A 19283-nucleotide genomic window follows, 5' to 3' on the forward strand; every position below is an offset into this window, starting at 1 on the left:
GATTAAGAATTGTTGACTTGCATAAAGCTGGAAAGGGTTATAAAAGTATCTCCAAAAGCCTTGCTGTTCATCAGTCCACGGTAAGACAAATTGTCTATAGATGGAGAAAGTTCAGCACTGCTGCTACTCTCCCTAGGAGTGGCCGTCCTGTAAAGATGACTGCAAGAGCACAGCGCAGACTGCTCAATGAAGTGAAGAATCCTAGAGTGTCAGCTAAAGACTTGCAAAAGTCTCTAGCATATGCTAACATCCCTGTTAGCGAATCTACGATACGTAAAACACTAAACAAGAATGGATTTCATGGGAGGATACCACAGAGGAAGCCACTGCTGTCCAAAAAAAACATTGCTGCACGTTTACAGTTTGCACAAGAGCGCCTGGATGTTCCACAGCAGTACTGGCAAAATATTCTGTGGATAGATGAAACTAAAGTTGAGTTGTTTGGAAGAAACACACAACACTATGTGTGGAGAAAAAGAGGCACAGCACACCAACATCAAAACCTCATCCCAACTGTGAAGTATGGTGGTGGGGGCATCATGGTTTGGGGCTGCTTTGCTGCGTCAGGGCCTGGACGGATTGCTATCATCGAAGGAAAAATAAATTCCCAAGTTTATCAAGACATTTTGCAGGAGAACTTAAAGAGGACCTTTCACCTGTATAAGCGATGTTAACTGAGTATGCTGCCATGTAGAGCGGCGCCCGGGGATCTCACTGCACTTACTATTATCCCCGGGCGCCGCTCCGTTCTCCCGTTATAGGCTCCGGTACCTTTGCTTCTTAAGTTATAGTAGGCGGGTCTTCTCTTGTCCTGTGGGCGTCTCCTTCTCCTAGGCTGCAGCGCTGGCCAATCGCAGCACACAGCTCACAGCCTGGGAAGCAAAGGTACCGGAGCCTATAACGGGAGAACGGAGCGGCGCCCGGGGATAATAGTAAGTGCAGTGAGATCCCCGGGCGCCGCTCTACATGGCAGCATACTCAGTTAACATCGTTTATACAGGTGAAAGGTCCTCTTTAAGGCCATCTGTCCACCAGCTGAAGCTCAACAGAAGATGGATGTTGCAACAGGACAACGATCCAAAGCATAGAAGTAAAACAACAACAGAATGGCTTAAACAGAAGAAAATACGCCTTCTGGGGTGGCCCAGTCTGAGTCCTGACCTCAACCCGATTGAGATGCTGTGGCATGACCTCAAGAAAGCGATTCACACCAGACATCCCAAGAATATTGCTGAACTGAAACAGTTCTGTAAAGAGGAATGGTTAAGAATTACTCCTGACCGTTGTGCACGTCTGATCTGCAACTACATGAAACGTTTGGTTGAAGTTATTGCTGCCAAAGGAGGTTCAACCAGTTATTAAATCCAAGGGTTCACATACTTTTTCCACCTGCACTGTGAATGTTTACATGGTATGTTCAATAAAAACATGGTAACATTTAAGTCTTTGTGTGTTATTAGTTTAAGCAGACTGTGATTGTCTATTGTTGTGACTTAGATGAAGATCAGATCACATTTTATGACCAATTTGTGCAGAAATCCATATCATTCCAAAGGGTTCACATACTTTTTCTTGCAACTGTACATCTCTGTTGTCCAACCCTTTGATGTGAAGTGCTGACAGGGACAAACAATGAACTTCCGCCAATCTTAGAATCTTGCCTGCCTCGGACATCAGAGAACCAGACCTTGCTGCCCCTTGGTGACTGACATATGCTACCACTGACTTTTTGAGAATATTCTGGCACTGATTTTTTTATCACAGCAAGAGCCTCTTTTAAAGCTAATCTGACTGCTATTAGCAACTTTCAGATTGGAAAAAAAGGCTGACCCTGACCCTAAAAAAACTCTGCCCTACATATGCGCTTCCCAACCTGAGGGACTCGTGTCCATGGTAACAGACACCTGGTTGACAATCCACAAAGGAACACACTTGGAAAGGTTTTCCCTGTAAAACCACCAGGTTAACTTTTCCTAAGTCCTGTCTGATACCTGAAACTTACTGTCCAACCAATCGCACAACATCTGACCCACCTGGCTAACCACAGGGTAGGTGCTGCACCCTCCAAAGCACCCACTGAGGAATTAAGAGCCTTCCCCTAATCTTCACCTAATTCCAGGGTGCCGACCAATGCTGCTGATAGTATGTCACACATGCCTTCAGCATCACTGCCAGAAGCTCCTTTGTCACTTCTGGCACCCCAGCAATTCCACCAGAAGAACACCGTTCCTCGTCGTGACATACACCCAAGCAGGAGATGCCTCGGACCTGCCCAAGGCCCTAGTGAGCGCACTAGACCTCTGGACCCCCGGACTGGTAAGAAGGGAATCCTGGGGAAACACTGTAGGTCTCCTACTTCAGAGACAGGGAAGCATTGAGGTGGAAAGAGAATCTCTGCATTTTATTCTGTAGGTTTCATGTCTCTGGAGGAGGATCCTCTTTCTGTGGTGTCGTGGCGGGAAGGGGGAAAATTTATCTTTTATTTACACAAAAGAATAGCTTAAAAGCAAAGTTTGCAACCAGGAAAATGATGTTTGTAGGCAGGCATGATGTTACAGAGGAGGAGTAGCGAGCAGATCGACATCAAATTTTATGTGACAAGATTCATAACTTAAAATTTATTTATTGAATTCCCTGCTCTTTATGGTTAGGAGTCCAGTGGGCAGTCCAACGCGTTGATTGTCTTCCACATCTGAATATATACATTAATCACTGAATTTAGAATTAAGCCTAGTGCGAGCAGGGATTTAAATTAATAATATACAAGTTTTCCTGGATCTTTTCCTACAAATCAAATCTGCTCAGCTTATTCTGCTATAGAACAGGGTGCCTCCAGATCATACACTATGGCACTGATTCTCCTACACCAGTCTTTAGGGGTATGCCCTGCCTCATCATAAATTGCATGGTTCCTCCAGCAGTTCATGCACTGGAATGAAATCCAAGCTGCTGTGGATTTTAGTCATTATTTACACCAGTTTCTGATCTAAATAATGATCAATGAGCCGAGTCCCGTCCATCCTTCAACTTCATCACGCCCCTTTTTTTTTTAATTGGCAAGGGTGGTGTAAAATACCAGTTACGATTAGAAAAGTTGCAATGAATCTGTGACTTTTCAATGCCAAACACAGGCGTAGGGGAAATAATGAATTCCTCCCTATGTTCAAATGTATGGGCTCCTTCTTAAAACAAAGCACTACTGATCAAACAAATTGTAATCTTTGAACATGGCACACAAGTGTAAAGTTCACACAAGTTACTTTTGAGAAAAGTTTGAATCCCCAGCACTATTTATAACATGTACAAGAGAATCCATTGACTTATAAAAGTGCACAGTTAACCTTCTAGATCTCTCCTTTAGATGTAATTTTCAAAGCATTGGCACAAAGGCAACTACAGTACTATTTGCTATTCAGTCTTCAAAAAACTGTCAAATTTTGAATAATTCCTCTGTACATGGCTGGCTTTAGAAGTTGGTGATTACCCTTCATGCAAATACTCTTAATAGCATAATAATTGTCAGGAAGTCTACTGACAGATATTACTCCCACCTCCTTCAGCATACAAGTTTATACAGAATTTGTACAGAAATATGATGTCACCTAATACTTGGTACAATGATCTCCTGGATTTAAGCTAAAATCTATGATATGGTATAAACATTACCAGAGTTCAGACAGGAGACGTATAATGAAATAAAGCTATATTATACAATTGGTTTTTCCAACTGGAACAAATGACATCTCTAGAACATACATTTCCAAGAATGGAACTTTTCTAATTATTGTGGATGACAGACCAAATACAGACTTGACAGCATGGATTGTAATTATGGTTGGTGTAATCAAGTAGCCAAAATTATACTAATAGTAGAAAAATAAATAAAGCAAGATGAACATTTTCCTATTTTTTTATGCTGCTCCCTAAACTGAGCTTTCATAGGTATGTGCCTTCAGTCCTTTTGATAGTGGCACCATTACACATGGAGTGTATAAAGTACAGTATAACATTACATATAAACTACTTCTAGAGTTCAATAAAGGATATGGGGATCTCATGGTGTATATCCAACCAGCGTATTTAGATTATTACTATCACAGCCACACTCTAATTCACTCTCCATTCATAATATTCTTATATTATAGTTATGTCGGCAGTTCTGCTCCTCTCACCCTGTGTCTGTCGCAGTTTCAGCTCTCCAGCAGCGTGTCCAGGTGTCTGTGTCCTGTGTGTCTATTGGAGATATTGTTCATTGAACTTCACCTTATTCTGCAGTATTGCAAGGGTTAACCTTCCTTTGGTTCTGTGTGCAACTGCTACTAATGTGTTAATCAGCTCTGCTGTATATGCTGTGCTGTTTGTCTCACTTGCGGCATGAAATAGGTTTACTAGCTTTCTAGATCCTGTCAAGGTGCTATAATCTGCTTGTCTGCCTATTTACTGACTTCTGCCTGATCACGGGATTCTGACCCTCTTCCGCCTGACTCCTGCCTGATCACCATACTAACCCTTTGTTTCCTGCCATGACCTTTTAACAGTTTCTCCGATTTGCACGAACTCTGCCTTCCCCTAACTCTGCTTGTTGCTGACTATGAGTTTTGCCTGATCTGTCAGTGCTTTGCACTGGTGTCTCTGACCCCTGTGGGTCAGCTAACAACCAAACTTGGACTACTCCAGGAGGTAGTGGCCTGGGGTCTCCCCTGCATCAACGTTTAGATCCCTGTATAGCGTTTAAAGGGTGAATACCAAGGGACTGCCTTAGTTTTAACCTAAAGTCAAACCTGTTGGTTGACACAGGGGTCCACACCCACTCATCATTACAATATTAAACTATAATAAATTGCAGGATAACATGGTCTGGTTATGGAGGTCTTTAGATAAGTACCAGTGAACAAATTGGGAACCATATTTCACATTTCATATTCTGCTTTCTCAGAGTTAAAAAGTACCCTTGTCATGTTTAAATAAGGGCTCTGAAGGTGGTTAGTGAACTGACCAATAGTGTTTACCCTGTTGGTGCATATGTCTACATGTCTCTGTTGGGTATCAATATATAGCTCTCTTGTTCTTTGTGCATACCAAAAGTGTGGACATGGCCCTTGAACATTTCAAGGGTGTTTTCGACATGTGCAGCAACAGTTTAACCGCTGGGATCCAAGTCACGGCAGAGACGATCTAGTAGGAAAGTAAATGACAAAAATAAAATAAGGAAAGGGGGAAAAGGCTCAGCGGAGGGCAGATTTTACAGATACTAGATTATAAGCATCCCCCTTAGTTTTAATCCCTCATCTGCATAGGAGTATTTCCGTTGCAGAAGGAATGTAGTATTTCATTTTAGCCATTCGATGGGTTGAACAAGTAATGCATGGAAAGGCCAGGTAGGCCAGAGAGAGAGTCAAAAAAAGTGGTTCTACCTTCTATCTCACCAAAGCAGGTCCAAAGCAAGTAATACCTATATGCATATAGGGTGTATAGAAAGGGGTTATCATCATGAGAGCATTGCCTCATCCGCTTTTTTTTTCTTTCTTGAATTATGGTTGACCATTGATGGCTTTACAGCCACTACTGACCTAAATAGGGGCCTAAAAAAATCTGTGTACAACTGCAAATGTAGAGCACTAATAGAGGAGACAGTAATAGACATTTGCAATTATACAGGAGCGAGCTAATCTTTTCTGGACACTTTACAAAGAGATTATTACTGAAACAGAACACAATGTGATTTTTTGGGCCATTGATCATCTTGAAAAGTTTAAATATAGAGGGTCAGCTAAGCAAGACATTCATCTGCATGCACATGCAGAAGGTTTTTATTTTAAAAATTGGATGGTAATTGTTTGAAAAGTAGTGTTTGTATGGTGGGCTATTTGTTTTTGAGGTTAGCAGTCACATTAATGAACCATCATCATCATCTACAATTCACTTGCTAGGTCTGATCTATATACAAGCAAAATCACAGAATAAAGTGGTCTAAAAGGCAAAAGATGCTCAAGACCCCAAATGCTGTTGCACATTTTTACCTGGGGGAGCAAATCCTGCCCATGTGATCCGTTGCTAACAGCAATCCCCAGCAAAAATGCATACAATGGAGGATGCCGGCAGTGGACCACATTTACCACACAAACATCCTACACAGGTCTTAAAAGCAGAAAATGCTCAAAACCCCATATGCTGTTACTCATCTCTAACCGGGGGAGCAAATCCTGCACAAGCAATCCCCAGCAAAAAATGCATACAATGGAGGATGCCCGTAATGGACCACATGTAAGACAAATGTGTGGATGGAGCTATAAGAAATAGAAAATCACTGAAAATGGTGCACTACAATGTAGTGCATTGTAGCGCACCATTTTCAGTGATTTTCTATTTCTTATAGCCCCATCAGCACATTTGTCTTACACGTGGTCCGTTGGGGGCATCCTCCATTGTATGCATTTTTTTGCTGGGGACTGTTGTTAGCAACGGATCACATGTGCAGGATTTGCTCCCCCGATTAGATGCGTAACAGCATATGGGGTTTTTAGCATTTTCTGCTTCTAAGACCTGTGTAGGATGTTTGTGTAGTACATGTGGTCCGCTGCCGGCATCCTCCATTGTATGCATTTTTGCTGGGGATTGCTGTTAGCAACGGATCACATGGGCAGGATTTGCTCCCCCAGGTAAAAATGCGCAACAGCATTTGGGGTTTTGAGCATCTTTTGCCTTTTAGACCACTTTATTCTGTGATTTTGTTTGTATATGTATGCTTGGAGGTGGGGCAACCTGAGGTTTGAATGTGCCTTGATTTTGATCTATGGGTAACATTTAGGTGCACCGGGGCAGCCTGTGTCACATGAGCCAGTTATAGGTGGGACTAACAGCCTCCTCACTCCTCCCATTGTATGTGTGATTTCATGCTGGAGGTAACTGGGAGTTGCTGGCTGTGTGTCGGACTTTATGCCCCTATCAGAAATTGCCCATACGGCATAGGTAGGTTAGTGTTAGGTCCCGTGCCATATTGAGAGACCTTGACGGGGTGCGCGGGCTCTGTTATGTTTCTGATATAAGAATATAATGGTGAAAGTCTCATTTTAATATCAGAGTGAGGGTTTAGCCATATATTGTCAATTGTATTTACCATTGTAATGCACCATTTTCATTGATTTTCGGATCTATATAGAACTAGCCTTTGTGGGCAATAGTTCACCGTTCGTATATGAGTGGACTAATTACATTGGTTCATTAAAAATTTTCAACTTTATTGATATACATTAAAACTCTGGTATTGGATAGTTCTGATTTTAACCCCTTCAGGCATTTGGATGTAACTGTACGTCCAAATTGCAAGTGACTTACTGCATTTGGCTGTACAGTCACGTCTAATCTGCTTACCGGGGCTGTGACACTATAAAGTGTCACAGCTCCGGAGTCTCCGCTCTCCCAGAGAGCAGAGACACCGGGGAAGCAGGCAAGGGACCAATCAGAGTGATCCCTTGCTGGCAAGTGCTCTGATTGGTTAGTCTCAGTAGACTAGCCAATCAGAGCGTTTTAGTGTGAAAATGACGGTTTCAGGCTGTGATCTCCAGAATGGCTTGGATAAGTAAAAGCGTTCCAAAGTTATTACCAGATAAACTGACACATGTCAGATTTGAAAAATGGGGCTCCAGCATTTGGTCCAAACTGGCTGTCGCTTGAAGAGGTTAAAAACGCATACAATTTTTGCTTAACATGGGACAATAAGGTAGTTTTTGCTTTGCAGTGTTGTTCCTTTCCAAGTGTGTGGGTAAGTGTATTATCATGTTGTCAATCCCACTACTCAGACTAAAGGGTGGATTGATTTAATATTTTTTTTAATGATCCCCCAGACTGCTCATAGCATGATGATTTTGAGCATTCACCACAGTGCACTGGTCCCTTTATTGGTATATTGTAATATTCAGCATCTGTGCACAGTGCTATCTGAACTACGCTTTCTTATTCCTAGTGCTGTCCTTATGCTCACAAGTATGTCTAATAAGCTCTAAGCTCCAAAAACAAAGACCCATATTTCTTTGAAAAAAAAACCGACCTGCTCATAACATAAAACTTTTGAGCTTTGGGCATTCACCATGAGAAACTGATCCCATTGTGTGTATATATTAATATTTAGCGTCTGTATGAAATATGATCGAGCAATGACAGTGCTCCCTGAGGTTAGTAAATTCAAGGGTTCGCTTTCCTTTTTCCACTACACAGTGAATGTTTACTCAATGTGATTGGTACAACTGTTTGTGTGTTAGTAGTTAGATAACAAATCGGACCACCTTTTATTAGTAATCAATGCAGAAATCCAGGTAATTCCAAAGGGTTCCCTTACTTTTAGGCTACTTTCACACCAGTGTTTTTGCTGGATCCATCATGGATCAGTAGCGTTATTATGTCCGCGATGGGGACGCAACCAAACGGAACGGAATGCATTCTGGTGCATTCCATTTTGTTTAGTTCAGTTTTGTCCCCATTGACAATGAATGGAGACAAAAGGAAAGCGTTTTCCCCCGCTAATGAGATCCTATGACGGCTCTCAATAGCGGAAAGGGAAAGCGCAGATGTGAAAGTAGCCTTACTTGCAACTCTATGATTTAGTATATTGTTTTACCTGCTTCTGATTTCAGAATGTTTGAGGTTATGCATTTAAAAAAATATATATATTTTTTTTCAGGTAGAATTAAGGATTTGTGACATGGCTATCTTTTAGGAAAATTTTGATGCTAAGATTAGTATCTCCTACTTAGCACATTAAAATGTATAACCCTTTAATTCATTTTAAAGCAGATCTACTTCAGGGAATGTGGTTCGTTCCTACATCCACAGTGAACATCTTTGCCTTTACTGATGCATATTTTCTTTCACTTGCAGGTGCCAGATGTTTTACACCCTACTCTGAGACCTGGAATGGGACGGTACCCCAAACATAGACATTTAACCCTTTAGATGCCATGGTTTATGTTGACCATGGCATCTAGGTGGTTAGAGAGTGTAAAAGGGCTCCTTCTATCACCTAATCATGATTGCGAGGTGCCAAGGGTTTGCCATGGCAGCGTAGGGCCTAACAATGGCCTCCAGGCCTACCACATATGGATGCCTATTAAACATTATGACAGGTTTACTGTAACTGACCTAATACACTGCGATACAGAAGGAAAAAAATTTATAATGTAATTGGTACCATTGCATCTGAAACGACCCATACAATGAAATGATCATGTTTATCCGATACGGAGAACATCATTAAAAAAATATGAAAAAGTGCCAAAAGTGTTTTATTTTGTTCATTCTGCCTCCCGAAAAACACAAAAAAAAAGTGATCAAAAAGTCATATGTACCTGAAACTGGCGCCACTGAAAACTACAACCCATCCTGAAAATACCAATGTACATACTGCACTGTCGTTATTTCACTCTCCCTGATGATCTGATATATAGTGAAATGCGTCAGAGAGATTGTGGTTTCAGTGTACATTGCATGGACGACTTTGCATCTTTGAGAATAGGACCTTTGCTATGGATTTCATTAAAGGTTAGGCCAGGGTATCACAACAGGTCTCAGCAGATAGCTGACTAAAATTGGTGCAAACGAGGAGACCTCAATATCAAACCACGGTGTCAGACAATCTCTGTATGGGAATACACTTCTCTACTTTGCACTAAAAACATATGTATATATTAACAACTACTCAATAAAAGTTACATCTTATCATCTTTAACAGCAGGCACCCCTTTTTCCACTTGAGGAGGACCAATTAACAGTTATAGGCAACCCATAGAACAGTACTGCTGTCGCTGTACACTAGTGATTCGTAGTCCTTAAAGGGTTTTGCGAGACTTTTATACTAATGAACTATGCTCTGGATAGGTCAGCAGTATGTGATCGGTGGGGGTCCAACACCCGGGACCCCCGCCGAACAGCTGTTTGAGAAGGCACCGTCACTCACAGTAGCAGCGCAGCCTTTTCGGAGCTTTGCCTAGGCCACATGACATCACGTTTATCAATCACACGGCCTAGGTACAGCTGAGCCCTACTGAAATGAATGGGGCTGAGCTCTGATACCAAGCACAGCTGCCATACAAGGTACGGTGTTGTGCTTGGTGAGCAGAGAGAAGGCTGCGGTGCTACTGCAAGTGCTGGTGCCTTCTTAAACAGCTCATCGGTGGGGACCCACCAATCAGGGCCGTTTGAAGGAATTTGGGGGCCCCAAGCAAAATAGACATGGAGGCCCCCCCCCCCCTCCACACCTTACGCACGCAAAGCCTACAGGAACCACAGTATAGCCATACAGTTTAAGTTCACCCACACTTTATATAAAATAAAAAAGGAGGTTCACAGTGCAAATACTGCTGTTGCATTTAATGTGCATGAAATTTGAACAGTGCCATCCACAGATCTCCCCCCTAAACAGTGCCATCCACAGATCTCCCCCCTAAACAGTGCCATCCACAGATCTCCCCCCTAAACAGTGCCATCCACAGATCTCCCCCTAAACAGTGCCATCCACAGATCTCCCCCCTAAACAATGCCATCCACAGATCTCCCCCCTAAACAGTGAAATCCACAGATCTCCCCCCCTAAACAGTGCCATCCACAGATCTCCCCCCCTAAACAGTGCCATCCACAGATCCCCCTCCCCTAAACAGTGCCATGATGGCACTGTTTAGGGGAGGGGGGGGGGTCGTCTGTGGATGGCACTGTTTAGGGGGGAGATCTGTGGATGGCACTGTTTAGGGGGGGAGATCTGTGGATGGCACTGTTTAGGGGGGAGATCTGTGGATGGCACTGTTTAGGGGGGAGATCTGTGTGTATGGCACTGTTTAGGGGAGGGGGGATCTGTGGATGGCACTGTTTAGGGGGGAGATCTGTGGATGGCACTGTTTAGGGGGGAGATCTGTGGATGGCACTGTTTAGGGGGGAGATCTGTGTGGATGGCACTGTTTAGGGGAGGGGGGATCTGTGGATGGCACTGCCATACACAGATCCCCCCTAAACAGTGCCATCCACAGATCCCCCATAAACAGTGCCATCCACAGATCCTCCTCCCCTAAACATTGCCAGAGCTGTTTAGGGGAGGGGGGGGGGGGGGTCTGTGGATGGCACTGTTTAGGGGGGATCTGTGGATGGCACTGTTTAGGGGGAGATCTGTGGATGGCACTGTTTATGGGAGGGGGGAATCTGTGGATGGCACTGTAGGGGATCTGTGGATGACGCTGTTTAGGGGGGAGATCTGTGTGGATGGCACTGTTTTGGGGAGGGGGGATCTGTGGATGGCACTGTAGGGGGATCTGTGGATGGCACTGCCATCCACAGATCCCCCTACAGTGCCATCCACAGATCCCCCTCCCCGACGCTCACAGCACAGTATATTAATAAACGAATCAGTAACTACTTTAATCATTGCTCAAGTCATTACTGAGCTCTTTACTAGGATTGTTTGGATATCTCTGACTCTTACTTTGTCTTAGCTCCGGTAACAACAGCAGGCAGTGCAGGCGGCGCTCACTCACTGATGTCACGCGCCTGCGCCGCCTAGTGGGAGGAGCAGGCGCGTGACGTCAGTGACAGTGAATGAGCGCCGCCCCCCGCACTGCCTGCTATTACCGGAGTCCGGAGCTAAGACAAAGTAAGAGATATCCGAAATAATCCAAGTAAACAGCTCACTCAGCAATGCCAATGAGCAATGATTAAAGTTAAAGTAGTCGGGGCCCTGTATATTCTAACCCCCAGGCAAGCGTCCCTGTCACCATGGGAACGCTTGGGGGTTAGAATATACCATCGGATTTGAGTTTTTTACGATCTCACTGAAAAACTCAGATCCGATGGTATATTCTAACCAGGCAAGCGTCCCCGTCACCATGGGAACGCCTGGGGGTTAGAATATTTTATACCATTGGATCTTCTGAGTTACTCTGCTTGGCCAGCTCGGGGCCCCAACCAGCTCGGGGCCCCAAGCAATTGTTTGTTTTGCCTGTCTGCTAGCGACGGGCCTGCCACCAATCAGATACTGTTGACATTATAAAGAGTATAGGTCATCAATATAAAAGTCTAGGAAAACCCCTTTCACCCTCTCTCTGGTTCTCCCACTGTCTACCCACAGAGAGCACTCCCCCAGGAGTCCTCCCTATTATGTGTGCACACTACAGAGTCCTCGCAATGCATTCCTCTGCCACTTTGCGGTCGCACTGCGGAAGAACCAGAGTGGGTACAGGGATAACAATTACTGAAGTGAAATCAGCAGCAAGTATACGATTTATGCATTAGTGCCGCTGGACTGCCTGGAGTTCCTTTAACATATTAATCATGTTGCACGTTAAATATAAAAATCGATGGAGTAAATGCTGTTCTTTTACATTCCCTCACCACCCCAAAAATTAATTTGTGCTGCAAAATATTACCACTAAAAAATACTAAAGATACTTGTCCAGGAAAAAAAAGTCCTTCTGCAGCTATTGTGACAGAAAAATAAAGAAGTTATAACCCTCGAAATGTGAGGGTGGAAAAACGAATACAAACTCGTGATCATTAGGGCCCAAACAGGCCTGATCGTTATGGGGTATGAATGTCAATTATTAGTTGGATAATATCTCTAACAGTTGTCAAAAGAGCTCCAGGGGTTAAATGCATGTTATCTAAGGATTCTTGTAGCTTCATACTCAGCTTTTCTCCTCCTTGCAGGGTACAGCACTTTAGCAGTATATACAGTATCTCACAAAAGTGAATACACGCCTCACATTTTTGTACATATTTTATTATATCTTTTCATGGGACAACACTGAAGATATGACACTTTGATACAATGTCAAGCAGTCAGTGTACGACTTGTATAACAGTGTAAATTTGGTGTGCCCTCAAAATAACTCAGCACACTGCCATCAATGTTTAAACCGCTGCCAACAAAAGTGAGTTCACCCCTAAGTGAAAATGGCCAAATTGTGCCCAAAAGTGTTAATATTTTGTGTGGCCATCTTTATTTTCCAGCACTGCCTTAACTCTCTTGGGCATGGAGTTCACTAAAGCTTCACAGGTTGTCACTTGAATTCTCTTCCACTCCTCCATGATGACATCACGTAGCTGGTGGATGTTAGAGACCTTGTGCTCCTCCACCTTCCATTTGGGGATGCCCCACAGATGCTCAATAGGGTTTAGGTCTGGAGACATGCGTGGCCCGTCCAGCACCTTTACCCTCATTTTTTTTTTAGCAAGGCAGTGGTCGTCTTGGAGGTGTGCTTGGGGTAGTTATCATGTTAGAATACTGCACTGCAGCCCAGTTTTTTCGAAGGGAGGGGATGATGCTCTGCTTCAGTATGTCACAGTACATGTTGGCATTCATGGTTCCCTCAATTAAGCTCCCCACAGCCAGCAGCACTCATGCAGCCCCTAACCATGATACTTCCCCCCTTGTCTTTGTACTCCTTGCCTGGTTGCCGCCACTTACGCTTGACACCAAACAAAACATATAAGTTTATCTTGGTCTCATTAGACCACAGTACATGGTTCCAGTAATCCGTGTCCTTAATCTGATTGTCTTCACCAAAATGTTTGCAGGCTTCCTTGTGGATCATCTTTAGGAGAGGCTTTCTTCTGGGAAGACAGCCATACAGACGGATTTGATGTAGTGAGTGGAGTATGGTCTGAGCACTGACAGGCTGACCCCCACCCCCCTTCCTTTAACCTCTGCAGCAATGCTGGCAGCACTCATACATCTATTTTGAAAAGACTACCTCTGGATATGATGCTGAGGACTTCTTTGGTCGGCCATGGCGAGGCCTGTTCTTAGTGGAACCTGTCTTGCTAAACCGCTGTATGGTCTTGGTCACCATACTGCAGCTCAGTTTCAGGGTCCTGGCAATCTTCTTCTAGCCTAGGCCAGGGATGGGCAAACTGCGGCTCTCCAGCTGTTGTAAAACTAGAAATCCCATCATGCCCTGCTGTAGGCTGATAGCTGTAGGCAGACTGGGCATACTGAGAGTTGTAGTTTTACAACAGCTGGAGAGCCGCAGTTTGCCCATCCCTGGCCTAGGCCATCTTTATGTAAAGCAACAATTCTTTTTTTCAGAACCTCTGAGAGTTCTTTGCCATGAGGTGCCATGTTGAACTTCCAGTGACCAGTATGAGAGAGTGTGATTGTGATAACACCAAATTTAACACGCCTGCTCCCCATTCACACCTAAAACTTGTAACACTAAGGAGTCACATGACACCGGGGGTGGGGGGGTGGCTAATTGGGCAAAATTTGGCCATTTTCACTTAGGAGTGTATTCACTTTTTTTGCCAGTGGTTTAGACATTAATGGCTGTGTTGAGTTCTTTTGAGGGCACACCACATTTACACTGTTTTACAAGCTGTACACTGGCTACTTTACATTGTATCAAAGTGTAATATCTTCAATGTTGTCCCATGAAAAGATATAATAAAATATTTACAAAAATGCGAGGGGTGGACTCACTTTTGTGAGATACTGTATATCAGGGATCAGCAACCTCCGTCACGCTAGCTGTTGTGAAACTACAACTCCCAGCGTGCACACTTTCTTGGCTGTTCTTGTAACTCCCATAGAAGTGAAAGGAGGATTCTGGGACTTGTAGTTTTCAGAACAGCTGGAGTGCCGGAAGTTGCTGATTCCTGATATATATGATATAAAGGAGAAAGGTGATGCAAGCAGGTCCCTTTTACCCTTTGCTACAGAATGCAAAGAGGTGGCATTAGCTACCTGCCATTAGCTAGGCTATTTTCTTAGAGATATGAACTGTAAAGAGCAGCTTATATATTCTGCCACCATAAAAGTTTAGATGTACCATCAGTACAGCTAGAACTTTGAACTGGGTAAAGCCGCACCACAGAGATAAGGGAGCACATACTGGGTGGGTCAGACAGTGTCAAATTCTTCATGATTGCAGTGCCACCTGAATACACTTACAACTGGCTTTAGAGTCACGCTGCAGCCAAACAAGTGGTGTCATACAATAACCAAATATTGTCCTACAGTACCATGTAAGTCAGACCTGGGCAAACTACGGCCCGCGGGCCGTATACGGCCCGGCGGACCTTTTAATCCGGCCCCCGGGCGGAGCCAGAGGCATGCCAAGCAACGATACCCCTCCTCCGCGAATGAAGAGGACTTCCGACTCGGCGTGCTGCATGTGGCATGGCGCGGTGGCAGGGAGGCAGCGTCAGCGGCAGTACTGTCTAGGTAAGACACAGCAGGGGGGGGGGGGTGCCTCGTGCGAGCCGTACCCGGGACCCGGCCGGCCGCAATTATTCCCTTCTCTGTAACAGCGCAGCGCCCGCGGCTCTCATAGTATCGGCTGTGACTGTCTGACACTGACAGTCACAGAGCCGACAAGCATGAAGCTGCGGCCGCCTCCCCCTGTGCTGTGTGTAGTCAGTGTGACTAACACATGGCTGATCATCTCTGAGCATTACGTTTCTAAAGGCAAGGGGGGGGGGAGGGGTGTGTACTATTGTAAGGGGGGGGGGGTGTTCTGTATATGATGGGGGGGCCGGGGGGGTGTTCTGTACACAACGGGACAATGGCTGGATTCACAGGGGACAATGGCTGGATTCACAGGGGACAATGGCTGGATTCACAGGGGGACAATGGCTGGATTCACAGGGGACAATGGCTGGATTCACATGGGGACAATGGCTGGATTCACAGTGGGACAATTGCTGGATTCACAGGGGGACAATGGCTGGATTCACAGGGGACAATGGCTGGATTCACATGGGGACAATGGCTGGATTCACATGGGGACAATGGCTGGATTCACAGTGGGACAATTGCTGGATTCACAGGGGGACAATGGCTGGATTCACAGGGGACAATGGCTGGATTCACAGGGGACAATGGCTGGATTCACAGGGGACAATGGCTGGATTCACAGGGGACAATGGCTGGATTCACAGGGGACAATGGCTGGATTCACAGGGGGACAATGGCTGGATTCACAGGGGGACAATGGCTGGATTCACAGGGGGACAATGGCTGGATTCACAGGGGACAATGGCTGGATTCACAGGGGACAATGGCTGGATTCACAGGGGACAATGGCTGGATTCACAGGGGACAATGGCTGGATTCACAGGGGACAATGGCTGGATTCACATTGGACAATGGCTGGATTCACAGGGGGACAATGGCTGGATTCACAGGGGACAATGGCTGGATTCACATGGGGACAATGGCTGGATTCACAGGGGACAATGGCTGGATTCACAGGGGACAATGGCTGGATTCACAGGGGACAATGGCTGGATTCACAGGGGGACAATGGCTTTCACTAATATGAGTCACAAATAGTGAAAAATGTTCATTGTTTTGGGAAATTTTGTTTAATAAATTTAAATTTTTTTCTTGTAAGGCAACCTCACTTTTTCATTGTTTAACTATAACAAGTACTCGTACCAGTTGTCCAACAATGATATTTACTGCTTTTTATAAAGAAATACAATTGATTTTATGCAGTATTGAGTTTAGCCTCTTGGCCCGGCCCTCCAAAATATTTTCAGTTTCTCATGTGGCCCCATCGAAAAAATAATTGCCCACCCCTGATGTAAGTAGTGCCAGCTACGTCACCCTAGAGTCTAATTAGTGTCATATAATACCAGGTGGCCCCTACTTGCACCATACTTTGTAGAGAGGTGACACCTTAGTGTCCACATACTGTAGCGCCATACAGTGCCCATAAGTCTTGAGGCGCACTTACTGTAACTTCTGCATAGGCTCCAGGTGTAAAAGGGCACTTAATGGTTTTGAGCAATTTCAGACCACCACCTGCTGGAAGATGAATCAACAACCATCGGTAGGTGGACAACTACTGTAAATTAACCTGTTATTGTCTACAAACAAGTAATATTCTCTGTTTCTGTGTAAAAGATTTAGTATGAGTTGGTGTTCAACGAAAATATCTGCTGGCAATGACACATAAAAGTAAGCAAAAGTACAATAATTCTCATGAACTGACAGCCCAGGGGCAAAAGGTACCTCAGTGCTTCTAAAGGGAATGTTCACAGCACTGGTAATCTTCCTTCGAAACCTGTCAGAGCAGATTTCTACTGTACTGTACCTCCAGGCTGTTCATTTATTCTGTTATAAGAAGAACGTTGATATAATGATCGCATTATTAAGAGCTGTCATTTTCACTACCTCCTTATAAGTATGAACAGGTTTAGAGTGGCAACTGTTTCTTAACTTGACAGTCAGGATTTTAATTTTAGTGAAAATTAAATTTATATATATATATTATATATCATACACACACATATATATACATATAGAGAGAGGGACTGTGTGCTGTTTTCTACATCAAATATTTCTGTGCTTAGCTAAAGATTAGTCAGAAATGTATGAATTTATTTATTTATGAATTTTACAGTATTACAAGATTCGCTAGGTTTTGATGTATTTGGAACTCATGGACAGGGTGTAGTGGCATATGTCTGAAAAATAATCTGAAATCCATGGCAACAAATTTTACCCAAATGTTGCCCATTATATACAGATTTGGGTTCAGAAAATCTAACTTCACTGGCGAGGAATTTTAAATATTTGTAGTAGAGAAGCTGTTATATACTTTGGTAACTTGGGATGAAAGAAAAACAGAAGTTCCATTGAGGAAGTAACGGATATTTCCCCTTAATTTTACACCTTAGCAAAGAAGACATGTGGCAAAATAGCTTGAGTGTGTATGTAGCACCACCTGGTGGTTGTACATGGATAGGGTTTTTATTGCATATTTGTGACAAACATTTAAGATGAACTCTTCAGGGAAAATACATGACTATTCCACTCAAGAATATGAATGTTATGGATTTGAAAAATTCACGACATCACCGTCCGGACCCCATTATACTTAATGGGGCAGGCAAGCATTGCGGTTGCATCGTACTGACCTGGAGAATGAACAGCACAAGTCAGTTTTACCGCCTAGTGAACGCCAGGAAATCAAAACCCATAAAACTGCGGCGGAATTGCATTTTTTTTCCAATTCCACCCCATTTGGATTTTTTTTCAAGCTTCCCTCTACATCTGTTCCCCAAACCCCCCCCCCCCCCCTTTATTTTCCCTTCCTATCCCTGACTGTTTTTCCTTTTTTGCTTTAAGATTGTATTGATGTATATTTTTATCACTGATCGACAACCGTGACTTTATTCCGATTACTCTTTCGCGTTGTGAGATACTGGTCATATTCGCGGTAGTAATTATATGGCTGCAATCTCAATCTTGTGCATGTTGTACCTGTTAACTTTATGATGTACTTTTAAAACTCCAATAAAAACAATTTTAAAAAGGAAAGTAAAACTTGTCCTGCAAAAAAACAAGCCCTTATATTGCTATGTGAACAGAAAAATAAAAAAGTTATGGCTCTGGGAATGCAGGGAGTGAAAAGCAAAAACTGAAAATCGCTGCAACAGGAAGGGGCTAAAAAATATATTTTTGCATAATTTCCATTTTAATCAGATTTTTTCCTATATCATAGCAAGAGCTAACAGCAAAACAAACCTCAATATTTATAACCCTGACTCTACAGTTTACAGAAACACCCCATACGAGGTGGTAAATTGATGTATGGGCACACTGCAGGTCTCATTAGGGAAAGAGCACCATATGGCTTTTGGAGGACAGGTCTCACTAGTATGGTTTTTAGGGGTCATGTCATAATAGAAGAGACCCTGAGGTATCCCTACACTGGAAAGTGAAACCCCCCAAAAAGTTACCAAATTTTGTAAACTAAACTCCTCAAGGAATTTTTCGAGGGGTGTAGTGATCATTTTGACCCAACAGACGTTTCATGGAATTTAGAATAACTTTGGTGTGAAAGTGAAAAATTTTTACCACAAAATTTTGCTTTATCTCCAATTTTTTCATTTTCACAAGAAGAAAAAAAGAAACCCACAATTGCCGACCCTCTTTCTACTAAATACAGCAACACCCCATATGTCGTTGTAAACTGCTGTATGGGCTCAGAAGGGAAGTAGTGCCATTTGGCTTTTGGGCAGATTTAGCTGGAGTGGTTTTCAGGCACCATGTTGCATTTGAAGAGACCATGAGGTACCCCCACAAGGGAAATCCCCCCAAAAATTACCCCATTTTCGAAACTACATCCACAAGGAATTTTTCAAGAGGTGCTGTGAGCATTTCGACCCTATAGATGTTTTCCAAAAATGAATGTGAAGTGGACGGTGAAAAATTTAAAGTACAATCTTTCCACAGATATGCCATTTCAGTGCCAATATATAGTGCCAAAAATTGTGCCACTGTGAAAAGTCAGCTATCT

This window comes from Bufo bufo, chromosome 4, assembly GCF_905171765.1.
Source record: "Bufo bufo chromosome 4, aBufBuf1.1, whole genome shotgun sequence".
NCBI classification, from domain to species: Eukaryota; Metazoa; Chordata; class Amphibia; order Anura; family Bufonidae; genus Bufo; species Bufo bufo.